Raw genomic sequence first — 26,794 nt, forward strand, 5'->3', positions numbered from 1 at the left:
GAATCCGAAAGCCCATTGACAAGATTTCGATAGTGGAAAAAAATTTCCAAGCTGGCCAGTTAAATTGTGAATCAAATAATAGTGATTTTAGATGGAGATAAAGTAAAATAATGACAGATCCTTGCAAGTAAACTTTTTAAAATTTTTGTTATAAATTTGAATTATTTATTTTTGAAAAGTTTATATTTATTAGAATAGTGCGTGATAAAAGTTATAATGTTTTATTTGAGAAACAAAAAACGGGTTTGGTACAAAAGTCGTAAAGTATACATAGAATTGAGAAACTATCAGGTACGGTTATTGCACAAGTTTCTTCTTTACTCGGTAAGAAACAAGAAAAGAAAGATTTGTAATGTTATATATATAAATATATATACGTCTGTATATTGATGGTGACTGATAATACCTGGGGACAAAGAAAAAACAAGATTTATATCCAAAAGTAGGTCAATGCGTTAAACACAGGAATCATCGATTGGTTGACGCCCGAGGCTGATTTTATACTGAGATGTATCACTTGAGTTACTCTTTTTACTTCGATATCTACGGGAATTCAATTTTTTATTTTACTTTGAACATTACAAAGACAATTTTCAAAGTAATTACTGTTTTATTGTACAGTAATTTCGAAAATGCTCTGGACTGAGAACTGCAATGGTAATAACGATAATAATGATGGTATTGGGTAGATATCTCGAGTGATTTGAGTCGTGTAACTAAACAAGAAGAGTAAGTGTCATGTCTGTCGACAGCGGCGTATCCCGCGTGGCTTCCAAGGCAATTCCATTAGAGAGGTTGGTATCCTCTATGTCGTGTAACGCGCAATAGGGCACGGACAACGTAGCTAGCAGGTTGAACGTGATGCGAATTCTTTGCTAACCCAAGGCAACCCAATCGAAACGACAGAGAAATTGAAATAACGGCAGCCCATCGGGTCGAATGGCGGGACCCGGTTTTATCGATATTTTCGAGGTGAACGGTTTTGTAACCGCTGATTGTGTTGTGTATCCAAAAATGTGTATTCCGTGGCAATGCTCCTGGATAAAAAGAAAGTTATAAACCTACTGGCGTGCTAACAAAAGGTCTGGGGAATCTACTGGTGTTCTGGGCGTACGTGCAATCATTTTGCTACGTGCTTCAAAATACTTATCATTCTATACAGTTATACTCTGAATAGAAGTAAAATAATAAAATAGAATAGCAAATATTGTGGACACATCAATAGTCTCTGGTGTTGCGCATTTCTCAGGCATTTTTAACACCGATGAGACATATGTTATTTGACAGGGAATATACTGTCGACAAATGGTCATCTTTATGCATCCACTCGTGTCCTATGCTTTTTACTAAACAAACAGACGCATTCATATAAATTTATTTCATTTCTCTTGCGTAACTTTCAATATCATTGATAAATATTTACCCAACGTGACACTCTGAATATTTATTTTTAAATCTATTCAAACTTAAATTAAATTATATTTTTTAATTATTTTTAAAATAAAAGTATAATTTAAGGTTTTCTGAAAGTTTTATCGGATTTGTACTCGAAACGTATATATACTTATTCTGTGAGCTTTTATAGCGAGGAGATAAAAGCTTAGTACAACTGTATTTAACTTGTACACATTCTTGTAATGCGGCAAAGATGATACGAATGAAGAAGATTTCAAGCACTGAGAAAATAATCCACCCGAGAATTATAAACTTTTGAAAAGAGTCTGTAAGATTACATAGAAAATATATAGAACAAGTTGAGCTTAAATAATCGATGGTAGAATTCAAAAAAGTATCAGTTGCTAAACAGCGCCTCTATACATTACAGTTTATGCTTCATTGGAAATGATACCAAAAAATAAGATAGCTGAGGATAAAAGAGTAAAAAATAACAAAAAGTCGTTGAGTGAAATTGCCGGAAATTATGGGAACGGAGTAAGGATACGAAATAGAGCGGAAGTTGGGAGAAAACGAATTGACGAAGCGAACAAGTGACCTCGAATCTATTACCTACTACCTTCTACTACCTTCTACCTTATACCTTCAACCATGATACAATTGTTCGAGTACACTGATAGATATATAGATATATGGCTCTATAAAGTTAACAGAGACGAGTAAGACGAACAGAGATAAATATAACAAGAGAATCGGTCAAGAGAGTGACAGAAACCAGTTGTCGAATCTATTGCTCTGCTTAACTCATTTGAAAATCGATCAATTGACATCAATATATATAGTTATCTCAAATCGAATGGAAGGAATGTACGTTCAGTTCTCTGTTCTCGATACCAGTCTCTCGCTGGTACAACACACGGGCACGTTTGTTCCACTGGGAGACATTAATTAGCCACCAATTTGCAATCCAAGTCCCATCAATTCTGCATGAGAACCAGCCAGATGCTTTTGTGTTAAAGTTATTTTTACTTTAAATATCATGTAATATAGAAATATGTAGCGGATAAGTTTATAGAAAAAATTTAATGCAGGTACAAGAAGATGTAGAAATATTCGACCAAATAATCTTTATTGAAAGTTCAAATTTTTGGGGTATTAAAATTTTTGGTATTTTATTAAATACTAAAATATTAGTTTATTAAATGAAACTGTTGAATTTGAGTTGAAGAACCAGCTCACTAGTTTTATTTAATAAAAGAACAAACTGTGAAATGAGGTTACGCAAATCAAACGAGAATTACTTATCGACTGGGTGGTTCAGTTGGCTCGAGGCGGTTTACACAAAATTAACATCAAGTAACGATGCCTTGAGCGTCGTCTTACGGGTCGCATCAAAAGCATCAGTTGCTCTGCTGAGTTATATCTCTTCTTCTCTTTCTTCTCTTTCTTCTCTTTCTCTCTGCTAATTACAGTATTATTGCTCGGCGCTTTATCATCCACCTGGAAAATATACGCCTTCATTATCAAGCCCATCGAACTAACAAATTTTCATTAACATTTATAATTGCATATATTTATTTACGTAATATACCAACATCAACGTTAAATTTTTATTATTTCGTTAATTTATTTTTAATTAATTAAATATGTGGGGAATTAATTTAGTAGAACCGCTAATCAGTGATAGATTGGAGGTTTGGGCGATTGGAATCGAGGTGTTTGAAGGTACTGAAGCACGGGCACTGCGGTTTCCCTTGTATTTCGTGTATAACTAGAGACACAGTTATGCCGCCGTCAAATCAATCCATTATCCCTACATGTACGCTCTTGATTTATTATAACGGATATGAATTCCTTAATGCCGATAGCCATAATTGTAATTACCCTTTAATTAACATGTACATGTACACCAATTATATTCCATTATTGTCATCACTGTAATTAATTTTATAAATATAAATGAAAATTTTTATGTATTGACATGTTTAAGCATCTGTCGAGGAATTTATTGGAATTAGGTCACTATGCAATAAAACAAGCCATAGCCCGGTCATATAAATCTCCTGTCTGAAATAACTCGAGTTGCATTGAGTATCGATTGATTCGGCAAACCCCATACCTGTACCTATTCTCTCTCGGTATCCTTATCCCTTTTGCCGATCTATCTAGCACGTCAACAACTTGGCAAAAGCTCACTCCAATCTAAATACCTTCAGAATATATATACCGAATTCTGTGCATTGATATAAAAATATTACCAACACAGCAGTACATGCACCGAAAACAGTCATGTCATTTATTCTTATCGCACGTGCTCTGTCAATGGGTTCAGCTCAAGGATGTGCTGTGAAAACTGTAGATTTACCGGAAGGTAACATCAGCATTCACTGAAGATCCAGGTCAAACGATCACACATTTCGATCTCTATTCTCCAAAAATTCAGAGTAGAGTAAGTGGATTTTTTTTTGGACCTCACACCGCGGATCATAATTCTTAAATTCTTTTAGCTGTTTGCTCACAGCGAGTATTGGACTGAAACTCTATTTTTCACTCTCGGAATCCAAGAATGATGTTAGTTGCCCAAGAATGTCTCTCGGTAACTCTCTGGGTGCATTATCTGAGAAAGAGGAGAGAAAAGTGGGCAATTGTTTGGTGCGTTTCGCAACGACTTGAAAGGACATAATTCAGTCGGGTGGAAGGTGATATATGGAACGTCTTGGTATAGCGGGATAGCCATTTCCTCACGGTCAGAATTCCCTAGGTGGTGAAGATCTAGAGGTGGTTTAAGGTCTGCTGGTTGTTTGTTGCCGCGGTGAAGGAAGCTCTAGAGCTCTACTCTACAAAGGCTCTACTTCAAGACGTACCCAGTCTTGCCTGTTTCGACGCAAACAGAAACAAAGCCCTGATTTATCGACGACACGAATCCTCTCCCCTCTGCTACAACAAACCCGAGACACCATTTGCAACGTCACTGCACGATAACAAATTATTTTTCTACTTGATACATCCGATTGTCTCACAAGTGCTCCGGACAACAATACATATATACATATTCATTTATATATATCATGTGTCGTCTCTTTTATTTTTCCTTATTTTTTTTTTCAATGCTTGGAATTGGAATTGTTAGTGAAAGGACAATTCATGCTCGAAATATATATTTAGATTTTTGTTTCCATAAACTGCTGATATTGATACTTGTTTGTATTTTATGGATCGTAAATTCACAAATATTCCCTTTTATTGAATATTATTGTTACATTTGATGCATTCGATACCTCCATTATTTTTAGTTTGCTTAATATTTACATTCAAAATAATTTATAATTCGATTTTATCTGCAATTGGTAATTGAATATCCATTAAATTTACGTTAAATAAACATACGTAGAAAGTATTGTCTCTATTATTCAAAATTTATAAATATTTCAATTAACTTATTTTGAGTTTCAAAAAATTTGTATTAATTTTAAATAAAAAAATATGTCGTATTGATACTCATTGAGATGACATCGACATGATTCAGTAGAAGGTCTAGGACTCAAGAAAATTTTTTTCTTCAGTGTTTTCTTTCATTTTTCATTGGAGGCTCAAAAATAATATGGAAGAACAATCTGTCCGATCAATACTTTTTAGAAAAATTTGTCTGTTGAAATAAACTAGTGGAGAAGCCTAATCCTATTCTGAGAGATAATTATTTAGCAGATGTTTTAATGGAACTGGCTAGGGTTCAGAGTAATGTTCCTTTGGCACTGATCAAGCCCAAAGACGTATTAAGGTTACCTGCGGATTGCTGATGTTTGACTGCGGCCAATTATAAATTAAACCCGTTGATCAAGGAGCCTATACAAACTATTGGTTGAAACAGTTCTGAAAGCGGACTGCTCATGGCTAGACCTGGAGGTAATAAGCTCGGATCATTGGTTTTCAAGAAATCAGTGATCCAGAGTAATCCAGTCAAAACACCAATGACATAATTTTCTAAACCAGTTTTTGAAATTGTTAATAATGACTTGGAGTTAATTTTATAATCACCAAAATAATTATTGTTTTATTCGACAAGATAAATTTATGAAACAACAGTAGAAAATGACATATGTTTGAATGAAATTAACACATGAAAGGATAGAGTCCGCCAGTAAAGCTCGGATAGGATGAATAAGGTCAACTGGCATGCCGACTAATTTCCTTTGGGACGGGAGTAATAAAATCGATTGAAAGGCTCGTGATGATTGGGTAAATAAAGGAACCCGATGAAATTATCCCAGCACTAGATGACTGTACACAAAGAGTTTGTATTATAGTTAATGTGTGTGTGTGTCCTAATGAGGAAATACCCATGTATGGAGTTGGTTAAATATTGGAATGGGAAAGGGCAAAGAGATGAAGTAAAAAGGGAGCGTGTTAGGTTTTAAAACAAACAAGTATCGCATTTGTAGGCTGGGCAGTTTATTCAGAAGGTAATGATTGTTATATAGTAGGCAAGTGAGTAATAGTTATAATTTAATTACTGATACCGTTTGTTGAAACAAACCAACTCCTTGATTTTGACATATAGGGGAGGGTGGGGCAGAGCGGCCCCCCTAAGCCAATTATTATTTTTTGTGGCTTTTAACCATATGGTCACTTTACTTTTGTCCTATTTCGAACAAATTTATGGACATTTTGCCAAAATTCTGAAAAAAAATTTTTTTTTTGTGGGGCAGAGCGGCCCCCCTCCAAAAAGTGATAAAAAATTTTTTTTTTTCGTGTTTTTTTTTTTTTTTAAATTGTTTTCATCATTAAGAATGTATTTCTTTCTCTTGACAACTATTTTTGGTTTTATATTACTCGAAAAAAATTTTTTAAAGCGTAAAAAATCGTTCACTCTCGATTACCTTAATTACTAATTGTTATTTAATGAAAAAAAAAAATCAATTCTATAATTTTACTTTATTTCAAAAATTTATCAACTAAAAAAAAAAATTTAATTTTTATAAATTTTTAGTGACCAAATTTGCCTCTTACATAGAGAAACGGCCGAAAAAAATGAAAAAATAATTTTTTCGGAAGTTTCGGCTGGTCCATTTTGCCCCAGGTGTTATGCGTAGGGGTAAAAATGTGGAATTATACTAATTTTTTTTTAATTTGACGATAAAAATATGAAAAAATCACTTTTTCAAAATTTTGGGCTTGTCCATTTTGCCCCAAATGTCATGCGTAGGGGTAAAAATGCGCAAACATATCGGATTTATAGTAATTAGTCGAAAAAAAAAAATTTTTTTTTTTGATCAAAATTTCAGGGGGGCCGCTCTGCCCCACCCTCCCCTATATATATATCTGTATGTTTGCACATATGTATCTTTAACTAACTCATTGTCTAGTAATATACTTTCCCAACAGTATTTTAGCTGAATTAGGCCGTAACTTAAATTTTAATGTCAATTAAGTGGCTAAAAATAATTAGTTTGAATTTTTAATCGCGGGATTCATTAACTCATCAGTCGTTAATCTTGTCAGTAATATTTAATCCTCACAGTGGATGATAAATAAATTTGTCTGGAGTTAAGATTAAATTAGCGGTAAATAAATAATCCCTGGTGAATTCTGTGGCTCAATAAATTATAAGACAGGGTCGATATTATTAAGCTGTCTAGATTTGCTCAAGAGCTTCATCATACTCAGCTACATTTGCGACGCATTTGGTATTAGATATTAGATTGGTTGGATACCCCAAGAGTATGACCGACAACGTCTCTGGGTTGATAGTGTGTGGCGTATCCTGCAACCCAAGTTGGCAATTGTCTGTAAATGATGGATGCCGCGTAGGACGAGACACTCTGCACGCAGTTAGTATCTAACCGTAGTGCTGCTGTCTCGTCTTGCACAATGTTATATCCAGAGAGGCTTTCTACTAAGGGATCAAATGACAATTACCACCGCAGAACGCTAGGACAATGACGTATGTGTGACGCTTCAGTTAAGTGGTCACTTGATGTCTTAACTAACGAACTACAATCTACTGGGAGACTAGAACATTATATGCTTTTAAATTTCCCGGACATCGGGTATCAGATATCAGATCTATCGGGTTCATTTAATTCTTCACGTCAACGATTAAAAAAATTTATAAGAATCTTTGTAGGGGAGACCGGGGCAATACGGCCCACCTCAAAAATTAACCAAAAATTTTTTTTTCTTGTTTTCTTTTGATTATCACAAATTTAGATTATTTACTCATTTTTAGCCCGATACGTGAAACTTGGGGCAAAATGAACCACTCAAAAATTCTAAAAGAAAATGTATTTCATAGTATTATAACCTAGTCATGATTAATTTAATAGAAATATCATTTTTTGGTTAATTATATGGATTTGGATTAAAATAGAGCATTTGAAAAAGTTAAAAAAACCAATAATCAATTTTCTACAGAAGTGAAAAAATGACTCGTATTATATCAAAAAAGGTTATTTCGAGTAATATTAAAGTAAATACAGTTGTTAAAGAGAAAAATATAAACATTTGTTACGCGGGAAATTTTTTTACAATTAAAAAAAAAAAAATTTTTTTTTTCATTTTTTTCGGAGGGGGCCGTCTTGCCCCAAAAAAAAAAATTTTTTTTCAGGAGCTTCACCAAAATTTTGGTGAATTGAGTTCAAGTTGGACAAGAGTAAATCGACTTGATGGTTAAAAGCCACAAATAATAATAACCGGCTTAGGTGGGCCGTCTTGCCCCGGTCTCCCCTAAATTTAAAATTTTCTACGGTATAAATATTATTGATTTTAGTTTAAAATTTTTTTAAAAATATCAAGTATATTTGTTTTTAATAATAAAAAATTTGTTCGAGAGTTTATATACATTAAAAACTATTCAATCAGACGGGCTTGTTCCATGACCGAGTTACAAACCCGGCGCCTGAGCGCCAATCATGTCGGCTCAACACTTGATAGATGAATTCAATTCACGTTAAAACGTCTCTTCCCTATCTGCTGGAGAATAAAACAACCCAAGACACTGGATTCTACCGGAAGCATATTTTTACCCCGAGAAAGTTAATGATCCTTTTCTCCCATCAATCAATTTTATCGTTCGAAATCGTGTGTAGCTTAAAGTGACGACCCGAACAAGTATTTTTGTCTGTAAATAAAAATTTTTATAAATTTTTCACTTGGTGAGCTTTTATTATTCAAGACAATTAGGACTTATTATCTTGGCTTGACCGCGTGTTATAGGGGAGGGTGGGGCAGAGCGACCCCCCTGAAATTTTGATCAAAAAAAAAGTTTTTTTTTTTCGACTAATTACTATAAATCCAATATGTTTGTACATTTTTACCCCTACGCATGACACCTGGGGCAAAATGGACAAGCCCGAAATTTTGAAAAAGTGATTTTTTCATATTTTTATCGTCAAATTAAAGAAAAATTATTATAATTCTACATTTCTATCCCTACGCATAACACCTGGGGCAAAATGGACCAGCCGAAACTTTCGAAAAAATTATTTTTTCATATTTTTCGGCCGTTTCTGTATGTAAGAGGCAAATTTGGTCACTAAAAATTTATAAAAATTAAATTTTTTTTTTAGTTGATAAATTTTTGAAATAAAGTAAAATTATAGAATTGATTTTTTTTTTTTATTAAATAACAATTAGTAATTAAGGTAATCGAGAGTGAACGATTTATTATACTTTAAAAAATTTTTTTCGAGTAATATAAAACCAAAAATAGTTGTCAAGAGAAAGAAATACATTCTTAATGATGAAAACAATTTAAAAAAAAAAAAACACGAAAAAAAAAAATTTTTTATCACTTTTTGGAGGGGGGCCGCTCTGCCCCACAAAAAAAAATTTTTTTTTTCAGAATTTTGGCAAAATGTCCATACATTTGTTCGAAATAGGACAAAAGTAAAGTGATCTTATGGTTGAAAGCCACAAAAAATAATAATTGGCTTAAGGGGGCCGCTCTACCCCACCCTCCCCTATATATCCATCGAATTATCGTGAGAGCAGTGTAAATTAAAGATCATCACATCAGTAATAATTAATTCATGAGCAAGTAATTGGGTCTAGTGGGACTTTGGCCAGTTATGTACGCGCACAAGTTGTTAACTTATCAACAGGCATTAGATCTAATGTGTAAGGTATTATCAATCCAGAGGTGGAGTAGGCATATCGTAGCTTGCCAGCCCAGCCCACCCCCGCCCACTCACTCAGTTTAATCTACTTGTTCTGGTCTATGCATATCCATATGATGGCAAACATTGGCATCGTGTCTATCTGTTGAGCCGCATCAATCTATTCTGGGTAATAGGACTGAAAATGATTTTATTCCTCCCCCATAACTCCTTGCATTGATCCCTTACCAACAGAGAATATTCTGTACTAAAGTCTTCACTTTCCTTCGGCCATATTACTAGATACCACTATCGACTCAATTTCCTTTGTTCGCAGTTGTAAAACTTTACTACTTTGCATTGCTAATCATTGGAAATAAAATTATGCTATTAAATTTATATGTTACACGCTTCTTGATATCGATCCAAACCCACCGATTCTTAAACCCTAATATTCCTTTTTTTAACTTTAAAGTATTGTATTATTTAAATACCGGGAGTATAAAGTTGTAAGAATGGAATAATAACGATTGTAAGCTTTAGTTGATTTAATTTTACGGGAATCTTGTGGCTCAAATGAGCGATGTTTGATAAATGTTGAGAAAAAAAGAATATTTTAACAACTTTAAATACACTGTAAAAGATCACCGGGGTAAGTCCAAGCGGTGTAGGTGTTAAAATTATCGGTGTTAAATTTACCCCCGAAAGCGGTGTGAAAATAACGCCGCCACTGGTGTAAATATTCTAGACTGGTGTAAATATTCTAGACCGGTGTAAATATTCTAGACCGGTGTTAAAATAATGCCGCTGCTGGTGTAGATATTCTTTACCAGTGTTAAAATATTTTACTTTGTGAATATTTTTACTTACTCGATCACTATACTTGTTAATAAATGATATTTTTTATTAATTTTCATAAAGAACTGACATTTTTTGTGTTTTATAATCTTTAAAGTTAATACTCCAAGCGGACGCTATTTACCCCGCTTTTACACCGGTTACCCCGCTTTTACACCGATATTACTCCGTTTTTACACCGGTTACCCCGCTTTTACACCGGTTTTACTCCGCTTTTACACCGGTTACCCCGCTTTAACACCGGTATTTTTAACACTGGTGTATTACTCCTCCTACACTGGTGTAATTTCATTTTTACACCGGGCGGAGTTAAAACGAGTCCATTTTTAACACCGCTCTTTTTACAGTGTAAAAGTAGATTGAATGAGGAGGAGGTATAGAGAGGAAGGATGTCTTGATCGTATGGGATATTTTTATAACCAGGTCGTCATCATTGGCTTGTAGGAGAGTACGAAGACAGAGAGGGGGAGTGTGTGTGGATCGATTAAACAAATGCGCTTGACCTCACATTAATGAATATGTTTAAACTTTTTTATACGTTTGCTCATTTTCGTATAGCGCGAGATGTCATTCAAATGAAACAGCAAATGGCTTTCAGATATGATTTGTCTATTTATTTATTTATTTATGACCTGTAATTTATTCTGGTAGATTTTTAATCTCGATTCATAATTCAAACGAGGAAAAAAGTGTGTTGGAGAATGTATGTAATATTGGCGAAGAACGTTGAGCATAAAAAGTCCTGAGGAATATATATGAGAGGTAAAAAAATGACAATAGTGGGTACACAGTGGGTGATGCTTCTATCAGTGGGTGTATATGGCACACGGCGACCTCATTTTACTGCGCATAAAGTACAGAAAGCTGACAAACGTACACGACAACGTACTTGAAAATAGAAAGAGGGTTTATGCCCGCGGGTGTAGGGACCGAATAAGGTCTAGAGTCTAGTCGTCGGTTTCCTTACTTTTACCTACAACTCGGAGAAACGTTACACCAGACGACGCTGAGTACATTCAACATGCGCCACCGCCTTACTCTCTTACTCATTCTTACTTGTTATCTTTATTGAGGGAAACAACTTTACAACAGGTGATCCTTAGTATTCTTTTTTCTTTTTTTTTTTTTTTTATCTATCCCGAGAGACTCTATTTCAACTTACTTCGAGGGACTTTGATACACAATATTTTACAGCTTAGCTACTTGGGACCAGAAATTTTTTTTCACCATACTTGCACTGAAAGTTTGAATTACTGCCCTGTTTAGAGGGAAGAAAGTCGTTCTTTTCTCTTATGAGGAGACAAATGATAAAAATTAGCGCATGCATTATTCTTTCTACACTGTAAAAAGAGCGGTGTTAAAAATGGACTCGTTTTAACTCCGCCCGGTGTAAAAATGAAATTACACCGGTGTAGGAGGAGTAATACACCGGTGTTAAAAATACCGGTGTTAAAGCGGGGTAACCGGTGTAAAAGCGGAGTAAAACCGGTGTAAAATCGGAGTAAAACCGGTGTAAAAGCGAAGTAATACCGGTGTAAAAGCGGGGTAAATTGCGTCCGCTTGGAGTATTAACTTTAAAGATTATAAAACACAAAAAAATGTCAGTTCTTTATGAAAATTAATAAAAAATATCATTTATCAACATGTTTAGTGATCGAGTAAGTAACAATATTCACAAAATAAAATATTTTAACACCGGTCTAGAATATTTACACCAGTGGCGGCGTTTTTTAACACCGGTCTAGAATATTTACACCGGTGGCGGCGTTATTTTAACACCAGTACAGAATATTTACACCGGTGACGGCGTTATTTTAACACCGGTCTAGAATATTTACACCAGCAGCAGTGTTATTTTAACACCGGAGAATTTTTTTTAACACCAGTACAGAATATTTACACCGGTGACGGCGTTATTTTCACACCGCTTTCGGGGGTAAATTTAACACCGATAATTTTAACACCTACACCGTTTGGACTTACTCCGGTGATTTTTTACAGTGTACAAACAGAGGCAAAAATTTAAACTTTCAGGTACAGATCTGGTGAAAAATTGTGTACAGACCACGGAGGGGATAGGATTGGTCTTCGGCTCGGGTAGATAATTATACACGTCGGTTGAAATGTCCTATTTTCCTCCCTTGGTGTGTAATATACTATTTTGACCTCTCAATAATTATTATCAGCAGACCAGTTTGGTGTTGTGACGTGATATGAGATGCTGATCCCCTCAAGCGAAGGGACTCGTAGCAATTCCAACGCACAGTTAAAAAATAATGAGGATCTTTATTTCAAATAAATATAAATATAATTGTAAGAGTAACAAAAGAGATATAAATTATCTGATCAGTAAATCCAGCGTCAGTATTACAGAGGATGAAACGTGCGAGGGCGTATAAAAGCCCGTTTGTAAGCGATTGGCGCTGAGGGAGCAGCTAATGAAGATGTTTGTCAATACTGACACCATGTTCTACAATATAGATCCTAATATATACAGTTAAACCCACTCTATCCCCAATATCTCGAATCTCTACGTACACCCATCTTACTGCACTACTTGCGCATGTGTGCGTCTGTGTATGTTTGTCTCTAGATATCTAATAGCTAAATCCATACATTGTATCTATATATTATATATAATATGTTTGTATCTATATACCCAGGACTTAGACCCTTATTCACCAGGGCTCACTTGAGACTTGCTAGTCGTGCTTCATTATCTATAATACCAACTCGACCATGCACTAATTAATTTTGATACATTAAATTCATTTATTAATTGTCATTATAAAAATAGTTTTTGAATATGGTATTGAATTAGAGGTTAATAAACGGGTTTATTGTATGAAATATATTATATATTGAAGTGAAAGCATCAAGAGCAAGTTTAACCGATATTGCTGGAATAATTATATTAGTAAAACATCGATGATCCTCGATCGTTTCTGCTTGCTTGACTTGCGATGATCAAATAAGCTTTACTTAAATTCAATTTGTACTGCCAACTATACACATTAGTCATCAATTGTATAAACAATTTAATTAAACTTCTGAATTCATATTTTTAAACTAATTAATTTCTTTTCTATCCATTTAATTTCGCAATAGACCACATACTTTAGTTATATATAGAGGTATATTAATCAGCTTATCTTAATTATTTAGTAAAACAAATTACGAAGCTAATTTACCGTAAAAGAAAGTAGATTATTTTTATAGCATGGTAGTTTGGGTTTCGATAAAGCCGCACGTCTAGAGTTTTGTCGGAGAGACTGAGACGACGCGTACTTAAAATTTATATATATATTCTTGTGTACGGTGACTATCATCAATTTTAAAGTTACGCAAGTAAAGTTTATTTGAGTGAGGGAATGGGCAAATAGTTTGAGGACAAAAACGAAGCACTACAGTAGGTTGTACTCCATAGCAGTGGGAGGATAAGGCGAAGGAAAAGGAGGGAGCAGAAGACGGCTATTGTGAAGTTGTTGAACCCCGTCCCCTAAAGCGGGTTAGGATGTTGCATCACAACGTGCCTAGACTTGGACACAAGGAAATAGAGCTACGGAAAAGCACCCAGTCAAGACGAACCCGAGCTCCGGATGAGTTGAGATATAGTTTAATGTATATATGTATCTAGATGTGAGTTAGACTGAGACGACACCCAAGGCCCTCTTTCTCTTCATCTGGGATAGGGTTATGTCTCATGCATAGTTGGCTGCACCGAGGATGTACCTACAGACCATTCGAATGAAAGTTCTCTAGAGCTATTAAGCTGTCTGAGCTTTAGGGTTTTAGCAAAAAGTATGCTAGGAAATGGTCAGTTACGTCTAGTATTCTCTGATAAGTCTTTTTCTTATATATACTTTTTAGTTCTATTTGTTAGCCCCAAGCCAGTTCAACTTGTTCTTAATTTTCCTGTAAACTAATTGATTTTTTTTCATTTTTTTATACTAATTCTTAAAAAATTACAAGCAAAACTGGATCTTTCAACGTTCTACACAGAAAAAAAAGTTATCTTGAATCAAGAAAATATTTTTGAAGACAAATGTTTTCGGGAACCAAGTCAAGATTTTCTTGAGCCAAGAGAATTTGTCTTGGTTAAAAAAAATTCGTCTTGGTCGGAGAAAATGTTACGTCCAAAAATTGGTTCGTAATTATTTAAGTTTGTGAGTATTTAGCCCAAGCCGAAGCCTATAGACCGGGAACTCCAGAGGTTTTTGTCTTAATAATATTGTTGGTGAAGGTTAAATTAAATGATGAATTCTCTGTTTAAATTTAATACATATATTGTAAAACCGTACAAATATTATTGGTTGCTAAATAACTATTACAAAAATTTAGTTATTGAAAATTATTTAATTACAACTTTAAACGTAATATTAAGTGTAAACAGTACTTAATAAAATTTATTATTCAAATACAAATATTAAACCGAATAAAAATGATAAACGGCACGTAGCAAAGATTAATTATTTAAATACAATTTAAAAACGAATAAAAACTAATTATTCCAATATAAATTCTAAACACAAAATTTAAATGTTAAAACAACACTTAAATAAAATCAATTAATCAAAATATAAATTCAAATATAAAATTCGCGACCAGACTATTTCTTAGTCTCTTACAAAAGTTAATTATTCCCATATAAATTCAAATATAATAATTTGTGACCAGACTATTTTTCAGTCTCTTACAAAAGTTAATTATTCCCATATAAATTCAAATATAATAATTTGTGACCAGACTATTTCTTAGTCTCTTACAAAAGTTAATTATTCCCATATAAATTCAAATATAATAATTTGTGACCAGACTATTTTTCAGTCTCTTACAAAAGTTAATTATTCCCATATAAATTCAAATATAATAATTTGTGACCAGACTATTTTTCAGTCTCTTACAAAAGTTAATTATTCCCCTATAAATTCAAATATAATGATTTGTGACCAGACTATTTCTTAGTCTCTTACAAAATTTTATCTGTGGTATTTTATATTAAATATTTATTAACATACCTGGGTTTTCACCTTGCAGTATTTACCGTTGCGAAAATATTTAAATAAAAGGATATACTAGAGAACACTTAGTATAACGCTCACTGACTCTAATTAAAAATATACTTGTCCATTCTACGTGGAGGATCCCGGGGGAACCCGGCCACTGAACCTAAGTTTTATTTACGATCCGCATACTTGGAGATCCTGGTCAAGAGAGAGAGTTCACACGACCAATTTTTCGGGTGTCGATTTTCGGGGCGTTTCAGTTGACCTCAATTGGGGAAAAAAGCGTGACCAATTAAGTGTCCGAATTCCTGGGCCCTTACCCTCACTCTTAGATTTTCCAGAGTGTCGTATGAACTCCCACTACAAGTGGATGCCCTCGTATGAGTATGTGTACATATGTGTGCGTATATGTGTCCACCCACACGCAAGCACATTTACACGTGAGCAAAACACACACACGCATACATACACATACTCATGTACATCATATATTCATGTACATCATCTTTACTATTATGAATTATTATTTATTTATTAAATTATTATTTATTATTGGCTATTATTTATCAGGCCTGGCAAGCTGCCTAGAACCTTTGAGCATTATTTATTAATTATTATTTATAAAATATTATATTATTTACCAGGTCTAGTGTTCTCACTTAGAACCTTTTACTATTATTTATTAATTATTATTAATAACCTACTAAGTTATTTACCAGGTCTAGTGTTCTCACTTAGAACCATTTACTATTATTTTTTAATTATTATTAATAACATACTAAATTATTTACCAGGTCTAGTGTCCTCACTTAGAACCTTTAACATTATTTATTAATTATTATTTATAGAATATTATATTATTTACTAGGTCTGGTATTTTTCACCTAGAACCTTTAAACATTATTTATTATTTATAATAATAATAAAATGTTATTATTTATCGGACTATGAAATAATTTTTTATGAATTATCTTTATGAAATATTTTTAGCTAAAACATTAAAAATGAGTCATTTGTTTTGTTAAAACATTTTTTTTTAATGAGTTTAAAATGTGTTCAGCTCTTATCTAGTATTCGAAAACTGATAAAAATTCCTATTTATTTGTTTGTTTTGGTTTAAGTCGTTAAAAGCTTTTGTGACGCACCAAAACGATTTCTAAAACTGACCATCGAGGCACTTAATGTATACTCTCATTATTCTGTTTTACTTATTTAAAAAATTATAAAATTAAAATAAAATCGTCTAAATTTTGCCAGACGTAACAAAAATTTCTACTTTATCTGAGAAAATTTAGGTCTCCAAAAGAATATTTTTGAATCAAGAATATTTACCTTCAGTCGAGAATTTTTTTTTTCTGTGTACATATCTATGTAATAATTTGTTTCTTTAAACTGTTGAGCCGGAGATTGCATAAGAAATAGGACAATTTATAACAATAGTCGTAAAAGCGTATTTTTTTTCGGTCCGAAGATCAAAAAGTAAACTTGGAAGCAAAAGTTTATCAGGTTTGAAAAATTTTTCGGCTCGGTATATTGCGATCTCGGAGCTTTAGACGATACAAGAGATATATTTCACATGTCTCGCGCTACTCCGTGGTCTTCATGACTGAGCTATTTTTTTTCTTTTTACTTTTACCTATAACTTAGACGTATACATTTACTTGGCAATCTGCACTGAGCTGTAAACAAATTGTTATAAGCTTTTTTTTTGTCGTGAGCTATATATTGAACTGAGTTCACCGAATGAAATCATTAGAATTAAATGAGGAAATAAATTTTGATGGAACAGTTGATTCTGAGGGTAAATTAAGAATTTAATGTCTATTATTAGTGAGTTAAGCCCACTGATAACCTCATTTTATTATGCATTGGATGGTGTAACTATAAATTAGCAAATATATGCGATTGGTTAACTATGTTAACAGTCCCATTGGATCACTGTATAATACACAATTGTCAATATCATAACCTGGGATTACCATGGATACAACATACAAAGCTAGCTCTCTACTTCACTACCTTTGGGTCATCCACGGATTACCACAATAAACCAGTCGATATATACAGACAATCATACGCAAAATATAACTTTCAAATTTTCACCGATTTTACTTACTGTCGACTGTTTTTCCTGTCGATTAACTTTAATCAATTTTACCTCGTTTATAAATGCTATTATTTCTATTATTCTGTGTTTCATAACCGCCACTAGCAATACACCGATATTGATTCAAATTCAATTACGATCAATTTCAAAATATTTTTTTTGTTTCCACGATTTTTCATGTTCTGCGTATTCATGAAAATGATACAAAAGAGAGTAAATTAATCAATTAATTAATTACATACTTTTAATAAAGTCACGTCTGTCTGTAGACACAACAAGTGGATGTGAAAAATTTACTGAAACGTTAAATTAAAAGTTTATGGTTTTATTTTTGCTAATTTTATTTATTGGAGTCCTCTCTTTGTAATAAAATATTTTTAGTATATAATTAAATATAAGTTATAAATTATAAATAGGAGTTAGAGTACATAAGAGGGTTGGAAAGGAATAAATTGCTCTATAATATTAAATATATTTATATAAACGAAATTATAATATGATGATACAAGTCCCAACAGAAATTTGTAGTTTTCCCCATAACGGACCTCGGTAGAACGTCATACTAAGGGTTGCGACAGCTTGTTAGAGAAGCTCCCTTGAGACGACATGAAACCCGACTGACGACACACCTAGTGCGATTATTCAGACGTTGGGTCATCCAATTTGTATCAGCACAATGCCAAGGACGAGAAAATACATCCCGTGAGAGTGTCAGCGACCCTTAAGGTTTTATTTTCCCAGCCAACCAGACTCACATTATCGTTAACATTTTTATTCGGTAAGCGGGAAACCAAATCCTCCGGTAATATCTTGCCATGGAATTTTATGATACATTTTTTTTTATATAAGTGTCTTTTAACATTCCTGTTGGATACGATTAAAATATGTATATGTATATTATTGTATTGCAAAGTGCTCCTTGACCCGAGTGTTATGCAATTGTTACGTTTCCAATTTGAAATCACAGAGCATTCGAGTGCCCGATACTATTTTCCACTCGCTATCTGAATTTACATTCAACAGACCTTGAATGTGCCAATCGAATTGTTATTGCAGGCAAACTTGTGATTTAATTTCTCACTTAATATTCAGATCCTACTTCTCTCGCTATAACTCTCGGTTAATTTGTGCAAATACTCTTGTTTAAATGTCCATTATACTTTATCGCGTCTACTTTTAATTTAAAATATTATTAAACTTAACGTTTTTTTATTTTCATTTACATATAACTGTACACTGTAAAAAGAGCGGTGTTAAAAATGGACTCGTTTTAACTCCGCACGGTGTAAAAATGAAATTACACCGGTGTTAAAAATACCGGTGTGAAAGCGGGGTAACCGGTGTAAAAGCGGAGTAAAACCGGTGTTAAAGCGGGGTAACCGGTGTAAAAGCGGAGTAAAACCGGTGTTAAAGTGGGGTAACCGGTGCAAAAGCGGAGTAAAAGCGGTGTAAAATTGGGGTAACCGGTGTAAAAGCGGAGTAAAACCGGTGTAAAAGTGGGGTAACCGGTGTAAAAGTGGGGTAACCGGTGTAAAAGCGGAGTAAAATCGGTGTAAAAACGGAGTAAAATCGGTGTAAAAGCGGTAAACCCGGTGTAAAAGCGGGGAACCGGTGTAAAAATGGGGTAAATTGCGTCCGCTTCGAGTATTAACTTTAAAGATTATAAAACACAAAAAATGTCAGTTCTTTATGAAAATTAATTAAAAATATCATTTATTAACAAGTATAGTGATCGAGTGGGTAAAAATATTCACAAAGTAAAATATTTTAACACCGGTTAAGAATATCTACATCGGCGGCGGTGTTATTTTAACACCAGTCTAGAATATTTACACCGGTGGCGGCGTTAATTTAACACCGGTACAGAATATTTACACCGGTGGCAGCGTTATTTTCACACCGCTTTCGGGGGTAAATTTAACACCGATAATTTTAACACCTACACCGCTTGGACTTACCCCGGTGATTTTTTACAGTGTAATCAAATACAAATCAACCTTTTATTTTTATTTTTACTCAGTTTCTGTGTCAATCGAATGTGCCCACGAGTACCGATTACAAATTCATCTAAGAGTGGGCAGCAACTTTTTAAATGTAAAAACTTCTGTTAAGACAAGTTAAAATTATTCTTGTATCGATAGATTGTTAATTAATCAATGACGTACTCTAGGAGTTTTATTAGCACCAGTGTTAAATCACTACGAAAGTGATAAAATTCTAAAAAAGAATATCATTGGCCTCTCATTCACTAAATTAATTATTTAAGTACCTAATAAAGTTTTTAAAATCACAGGATTCTCGGCCATTGAAAGATTTAAAAATAAACAAACTTCTGGTGCAGTACAGTAGCAATTAATAAGTAGACTGTACGTGGGTGTAGATAAAAAAAAACGACTGTTGGAGTCTATGAATGGAACTATTTGAAGAGACACAATTTTAAACAGCGTGCTAAAAATGGAATTCCAGTTTTAATTAAATGCTAAAATCGAAATACCGGATTTCCGTTTAAAGCTGTTATAAAAAAAACCCGAATTACTTTTTAGAAATTTCGATTGATTATTATTTTTTCTTTTCACTGTTTTTTTAAATGAACAATAATTCTATTGAGATTAAAAACGATTTTCATAAGCAAAAAATTTTTACAGTCGAATAAATATTCATTGAATTTGACCTAATTTATTTGTACGGATACTTGACTACTGAATATCTGTCTGAACGCATAGATACTTGAACTACTTAATAACCCAGCAAGCAAATTTTCGAATTATATCCACCATTCATTTTTTTTATTTACTATAATAATAATAATAATGATAATTATTATTATTTTAAATTGTGAATAACGTAAAATCTAGATTATATTCAAGTTAGATTTTAAGTGGACGTTTTGATATTTCGAGTACACGTTTCAGTTAAAATTTCATATCCACTTGTTAAATATTAATACTTGATACAAAACGCATCGAATATTTAATTAAGCGACTTTAAAAACTCAAAAGTAATTAAAATTCTTAAAAAAAAAAATAATTTTGTTTTCTGTTTCAGGACAATCTCCGATTTGTCCTCATCGAATCTCGACGGGTAAGTCAACAACTTTAATTAATTATAAATAAAAAAAAAGGCCATTCGGCAGCCGAAATGGAAGTAGATTTCTCGTTGTTGAATTTTTTTCACTGTTCACATAAAAGTTAATAATAAAATAAAATTTTTTTTTACATTTTCGTAAAAATTCTCGAGATGATAAAACAAAGAAAATAAAATAATTCTAAGTATAATGTCAAAATTGATGCTAACTAAATGAACTTCAGAAGAATTTTTGATGATAATGCACTATATGTTTTGATTTGACGTTATTTTAAGATACGTATGCATATATTTAAACTATCGGACCAATGGTATTCCGGACCCTATTCGAAAAATTATGATGGATTATGGTTTTAATGCTCGAGAATTCTACCATAAAGACAAAGGCGATAATTTGCTTTCAATAAAATCTACTAATAAAATATTCTAAGATTAAAAATTGATTGTGATACATCAAAGTGTCATACTTGAAATTAGTACTGATATTTGAAATAAAAAGCCTATTAGAATATCAAACGACGAGTCGATATAGAAAATATTATCATCATAACTAATGTTAATCTTGTTATTGATATATCATATCATTTATACACTGTCAATTAAACGAAATTGTATATACCCACTGAATTGAGATGTTTGGATTTTATAATTGTCACACTGCGATAATATGAATTTAAGTAGCTCCATGAATGTACTAAGAAGTAGGAGAACTAATGCAATAGCAAAATTTCATTAAATGAATGGTAAAATAAGTAATTTCAGTGGTCTAGGCATATATATAGGCATGAAAATTAAAGCTTATTCGAAGAGCTTTCAGATGAATTTTATATAAAGTCGATAAGTTATCACATTCAAAAGATATTGAAGGAAGAATAAGTAAAAATATGAATTTTGGACATTTTGAAAATTTTGAAATGCTATAACTTCTAAACTAATCGACCGATTGAGCTCATTTTCAAACTCGAACATGGTAGTCACGCACAAAATACGTATACTAAGTTTTAAGGTGATCGGTTTGAAATTGTGGCTATAATCAAAGTGAAAACCTGCATAAAATTAGTTTTTATAATATTTTGTAAATGTTCAAAATCATTTATCTACTAGAAAAAATGGTCCAATCAATGAGCTGTATAGTCAAAATTGTAGGCAATCGGACGAGCTTTCACATAGAACAAACGAAAATAAGCTATCTCTTTCCGTTTAGAAGTTACATCCAGTTAAAGCGGCAAACAAATTTTTTTTTGAAAATTTTACAAAATTTTAATTAACCATAACTTCTAAACTTATTGGCCGAATTGGCTCATCTTCGAACTTATCCAAGGTAATCGTCCATAGAATAAGTATACTAAGTTTCATTAAGATCGGTGTAGAATTGCGGACGCTATCGTTGGAGAACGGCGCGTTATATTATATATATATATATATATATATATAAATACATATATAAACTTTTGAACTGAATGTATTTCCTGACTCAGCTCATCGAGCTGAGTTCAGAGGTAGCAAAATTTTTCGAAAATTCCATCATGAGGACAAATACAATAGTTAGATTTTTATGAAATCTACTAAAACCTACGTTTTAAGTTTACTATAATTAGATAATAATTGAAATATCAATTAGCGAAAAGTAGGTCAGGCAATTTGAAATTTTCTCCAATTGATCTCAAGTTTTGGTCCGACTTTTTTTATTTATTTCTTTTTAGTTTTAAACCAAAAGTTATCACAGAGTGCATGTACACATAAATACACACTCACACTATGTTGTGCACTTCTGGCGTTCTCTGGTTGGCTACCACCCGACGGAATACCAATTTAATTCCTTATTCCTTTCGCGAAACTAATCCAGTTAATGCTGAACAAACAGTCGTTCCTTCTTACATTTAATGCCAAACAACCTCGTAGATTAATATAAACCGGATGCCCCTCTTGTATTTCCTTTTCTTAATTATATATATTAATTTCATATATTTTAATTAAATATTTTTTTATTAAAAAATGAGAGTTTATGTCTCTATTATCTGTACACGGAAAGAAAATTATGGGAAGTTTTGCTATGCATTATGGGAATGGTTCCCATAATGGTATGGGAATAGAACCTATACTACTATAGGGATGGTTCCCATATATTATGGGAACCATCCCTATAATATCATAAAATTTTTTTTTTGCACAATAGTGTAGAAATTTCCCAAAATTTAAATTTTCTTGAATGTTTTTTGCTGACAAAAAATTCTTGTTAAAAGTTTTAATGTTTTTTTGCCAAATACGATTTTTTTTTTCAATGTTTGAATTTTTGTTTTTATGTTTAATAATATTTCTGTGTATTGTAGAAGTGATTACTACACTTCTTTAAAATAATTTTTTATGATAATATGGGAACCATTCCCATAATATTATAGGAATGGTTCCTATAATAGTATGGGAACTATTCCCATAATGGTATAGGAACCATTCCAATTGCATTATGGGAATCATTCCCATAATATTATGGGAATAGTTCCCATACTATTATAGGAACTATTCCTATAATTATAGGAACCGCTCCCATAATTTATGGTCGTAATTCCTATGATGGTATAGGAAAAAATTTCACAAAATTATGGGAACCGCTGCTATAATTTTCTTTCCGTGTAGAAGCATCATAATATCAGATAGCTGCTCTTAAATATCGATTGAAACATTATATTGACATTTTATTTTTATCCAAACTATTAATAGTATATTATGGAAAGATAATTTATCGGTTGGTGTTTAAATACGAAGAATCTTGTTCCCCTTTAACCAGTGCCAGTACCAGCACCACCGGGGTTTATATTCTCTCGATCGCCTTTCACATAAACCCTCTACTCGAAGCCCCTTCTCTGCAGAGTTTCTCCATTCCATCCTCGTGTATCCAACGCCTGGAGGTATGCACCAGCTTACAACTCGCTAGTGTTTATCTTTAGCTGTGAGCTTTTGTGTTTGAACAGCCCTTCCCGGTCTTCCTGGCTGCACACTGCCCTCAAACATGTTTTCCGACACGATATTTCCACTAGCATATACACTGAGTCAGTCTCGGTTCCCCATCGAGTCTATACATCCACATTGCACATACACATACACATATACAGTCACAATCACATGATTCTGTTGGGGAAAGAGAACGAGATGGAAAAGGTTCGGCTGCACTACTCGGGAATTTCGAGAGCAAGAGAAAAACTTTCGGTATATTTATTTAGTTTCTTTATACAAAGTTTGCAGATTGCCCACCGGCTAGTTGTTGTTTAATCACTGCTCTCTGCTGCTCCAACGTTATTCCGAAGATAATTTACATTTCCCTTTTTACTTTATAGAGAGTTTAATAAAATAAAATACCAAATAAACTTTAAATAAATAAATACACAACAACAACAGTAACAGTAACAGTAACAGTAGCAGTAACAGCAACAGCAAGAGGAAAAAAAAAGTAAACAAACATAAAAAGAATAAAAAATTATGCTCGGGAGTTCGTTCAACCGATAAATTTGATCTGCGCCGTTCAATCTCTGATGAAAAACTCGAGCGTTTATCTTGTAACTAATCGATCGACTATAACTCATATCGAACGTTAACTCTAGTCAATATTTGGTCATTATATTACAAGCTATCGATATTATATGTTCGGCAATATTTATCCAAACTAAATATTCTGTCATATTCATCTTTATATTTATATTTTATAAATAATCCCTCTATTATTTGCTAAAATAAATAGTTGAAATTCAAATATCACAAATACATTTTCTATTCAAACAAATCAACAATTGTCCTATTAATTTACACGAGTCTTGATTAACGTTTGATGAAAAATAAATAAAAAAAAAAACAGAAAATCCGTTTGTTCATCATTTGCTTTAGATTGTTAATATGGTTTAAACAAAAAGCTGCGTCAATAGAGTGACAACAAAGTGAATTGTACAGAAAAAGTCAAAAATAAAATAAAATGAAAGTAATAAAATGAAATAGAACAAAACGAAAAGGAAAAAAATAAAAAAATAAAAATTAAACGCCAGGGATTGAACGAAATACATCGGGAGCCAAATGAAAAGTCGAGAGTTTTGGAGCGAGAGTGTACGCGGTATTTGCGAGCTGGTTTTTGCAATTAGCGATATCGGGTACGCCACCTGACACGCGGTTGGTGAACGTCGCACACTCAGAGCAGTTACTGCTACTGGACGGGAACGATACACTGGTGTGTTGCTACCACTACTGTATCACCTCGCAGCCCCAATGCCCGCGGCCGTTGATCTACACTCCAATTTCTGGCGTTTTGCCAAATTTCCCTACATTATATATATATATATATAGGTATCGATGCCCAAGGGGAGCTGATGGATAGCCAGAATTATCAACTATTTTTATCGATATTTCAGTGACCCTTTTACCCGTGTAACTATTCAAACAAATATTATTTTTTTAATTACTCTTAGAAATCTAAAACTTAATTTGTGACCCTCGCTTTCATCTATCTTTACACTGTAAAAAGAGCGGTGTTAAAAATGGACTCGTTTTAACTCCGCCCGGTGTAAAAATGAAATTACACCGGTGTAGGAGGAGTAATACACCGGTGTTAAAAATACCGGTGTTAAAGCGGGGTAACCGGTGTAAAATCGGAGTAAAACCGGTGTAAAAACAGGGTAACAGGTGTAAAGTGAAGTAATGCCGGTGTAAAAGCGGAGTAAAACCGGTGTAAAAGCGGGGTAAATTGCTTCCGCTTGGAGGACTAACTTTGAAGATTATAAAACACAAAAAATGTCAGTTCTTTATGAAAATTAATAAAAAATATCATTTATTAACAAGTATAGTGATCGAATAAGTAAAAATATCCACAAAGTAAAATATTTTAACACCGGTAAAGAATATCTACACCGGCGGCGGCGTTATTTTAACACCGGTCTAGAATATTTACACCGGTGGCGGCGTTATTTTTACACCGCTTTCGAGGGTAAATTTAACACCGATAATTTTAACACCTACACCGCTTGGACTTACCCCGGTGATTTTTTACAGTGTAGTTTTTATTTTCTGCAGTAAAGATAACAAAGCAAGTTAAATATATAGAGTCGAGTAGAGAATCGAGTAGAGTCAGGTGGTAGTGGTGGTGAATTTAACGGGCACAGGAGCCAAAAGATATGCGCTTGGCAATTTTAATCTTGTACCCCGAGCGGAGTGGCTTGGGCGCCAAATAGCGACTGGTTTTTTAGCTGCTCTCTAACCCGAGGGCCGCTGCGGGTTTCACTGTAATACATCGATGCCGCCTGGTGTACTCGACTAGATTGCCTTCGTAAAATACAACACTCTACTTTTATTTTTTCATATTTTTTTATTTTCTGCTTACTATTATTCTACATTCACATATAGTTTTTTTAAATTTTACGCTCGCGGTTTTAATTTTATTGCTGCGATCAATTAATAAATGCTCGAAAATAAATTACCAGTACTGAGAGTTATTTTAATAGTAATGCTATTTTTATTCCATAATAGCTGAATAAGAGAGCATTATATATGACGAGTAAGTGGAGAAGGAATAAATTCGGTGCTTGAGTAAGAGGGATTTGTTTTCCGCGTGTCAAAGCAAGTAAAAGGAGATTCTGAAGAATATTAGTTTTTTGTGAAAATACTTACTACTTATGTACAATCAGGAAAAATTTATAAGCAAAAAAATATAAAAATAAGAATAAGAATAAGAATGAGAATAACAAGCTGAAGGAGCAGAGGATGAATACAAAGAAAGAAAAATACTGAAAGAAAACGTATATCACTGAAAATATGGAAAATAAAAAATTTACAAAGATTAGATTGTACAAAGAATCCGAATTTTCAACGACTTACATTTCTGAAAGAAAAGCTGAAATAATTTTATTTTTACGTGCATTTGTTTTTTCGCGGCATAGAAAATTTATATTAAACTTCCGTTCTTTTATTACTACTATCGTTATTATTATTGTTATCGGTATGTTTGTTTATTTTATTTTATTTTTTTTTTAAATCAATAGCTGCTATTTTGAGCTGTCATGTACAATTCTATTATTATCTTTTATTTAATCGGCAAGATCGTATTGGAAACTCAAGTGACAGCAGTAGTTGGTCATGAAATTTGATTCCCTTTCTCTTTCAACGGGTTTCAGGGTAAAGAATAAGTCACAGCACTTGTAGCTGAACGTCCGTTGATTCTTTTCAAATTGCTGAGAAATAAAAATAAATAAAAAAAGTTTTATTTATATAAAAACCGA

General features: G+C 33.0%; 1 protein-coding gene across 3 annotated transcripts in view; it reads left to right on the forward strand.

Annotated features, from left to right (window-relative positions):
* The window catches only part of LOC130677862 (teneurin-a), a 311,604-nt gene that overhangs the window by 88,735 nt on the left and 196,075 nt on the right, over window positions 1–26,794 (forward strand). For all 3 annotated transcript variants that reach the window (XM_057484754.1, XM_057484756.1, XM_057484757.1), the window contains exon 2: window positions 20,505–20,540. The gene's annotated coding sequence lies outside the window, so the exon portion shown is untranslated. The remainder of the gene's footprint in view (window positions 1–20,504; window positions 20,541–26,794) is intronic.

The sequence above is a fragment of the Microplitis mediator genome, chromosome 11 (genome assembly GCF_029852145.1).
Source record: "Microplitis mediator isolate UGA2020A chromosome 11, iyMicMedi2.1, whole genome shotgun sequence".
Classification (NCBI taxonomy): Eukaryota; Metazoa; Arthropoda; class Insecta; order Hymenoptera; family Braconidae; genus Microplitis; species Microplitis mediator.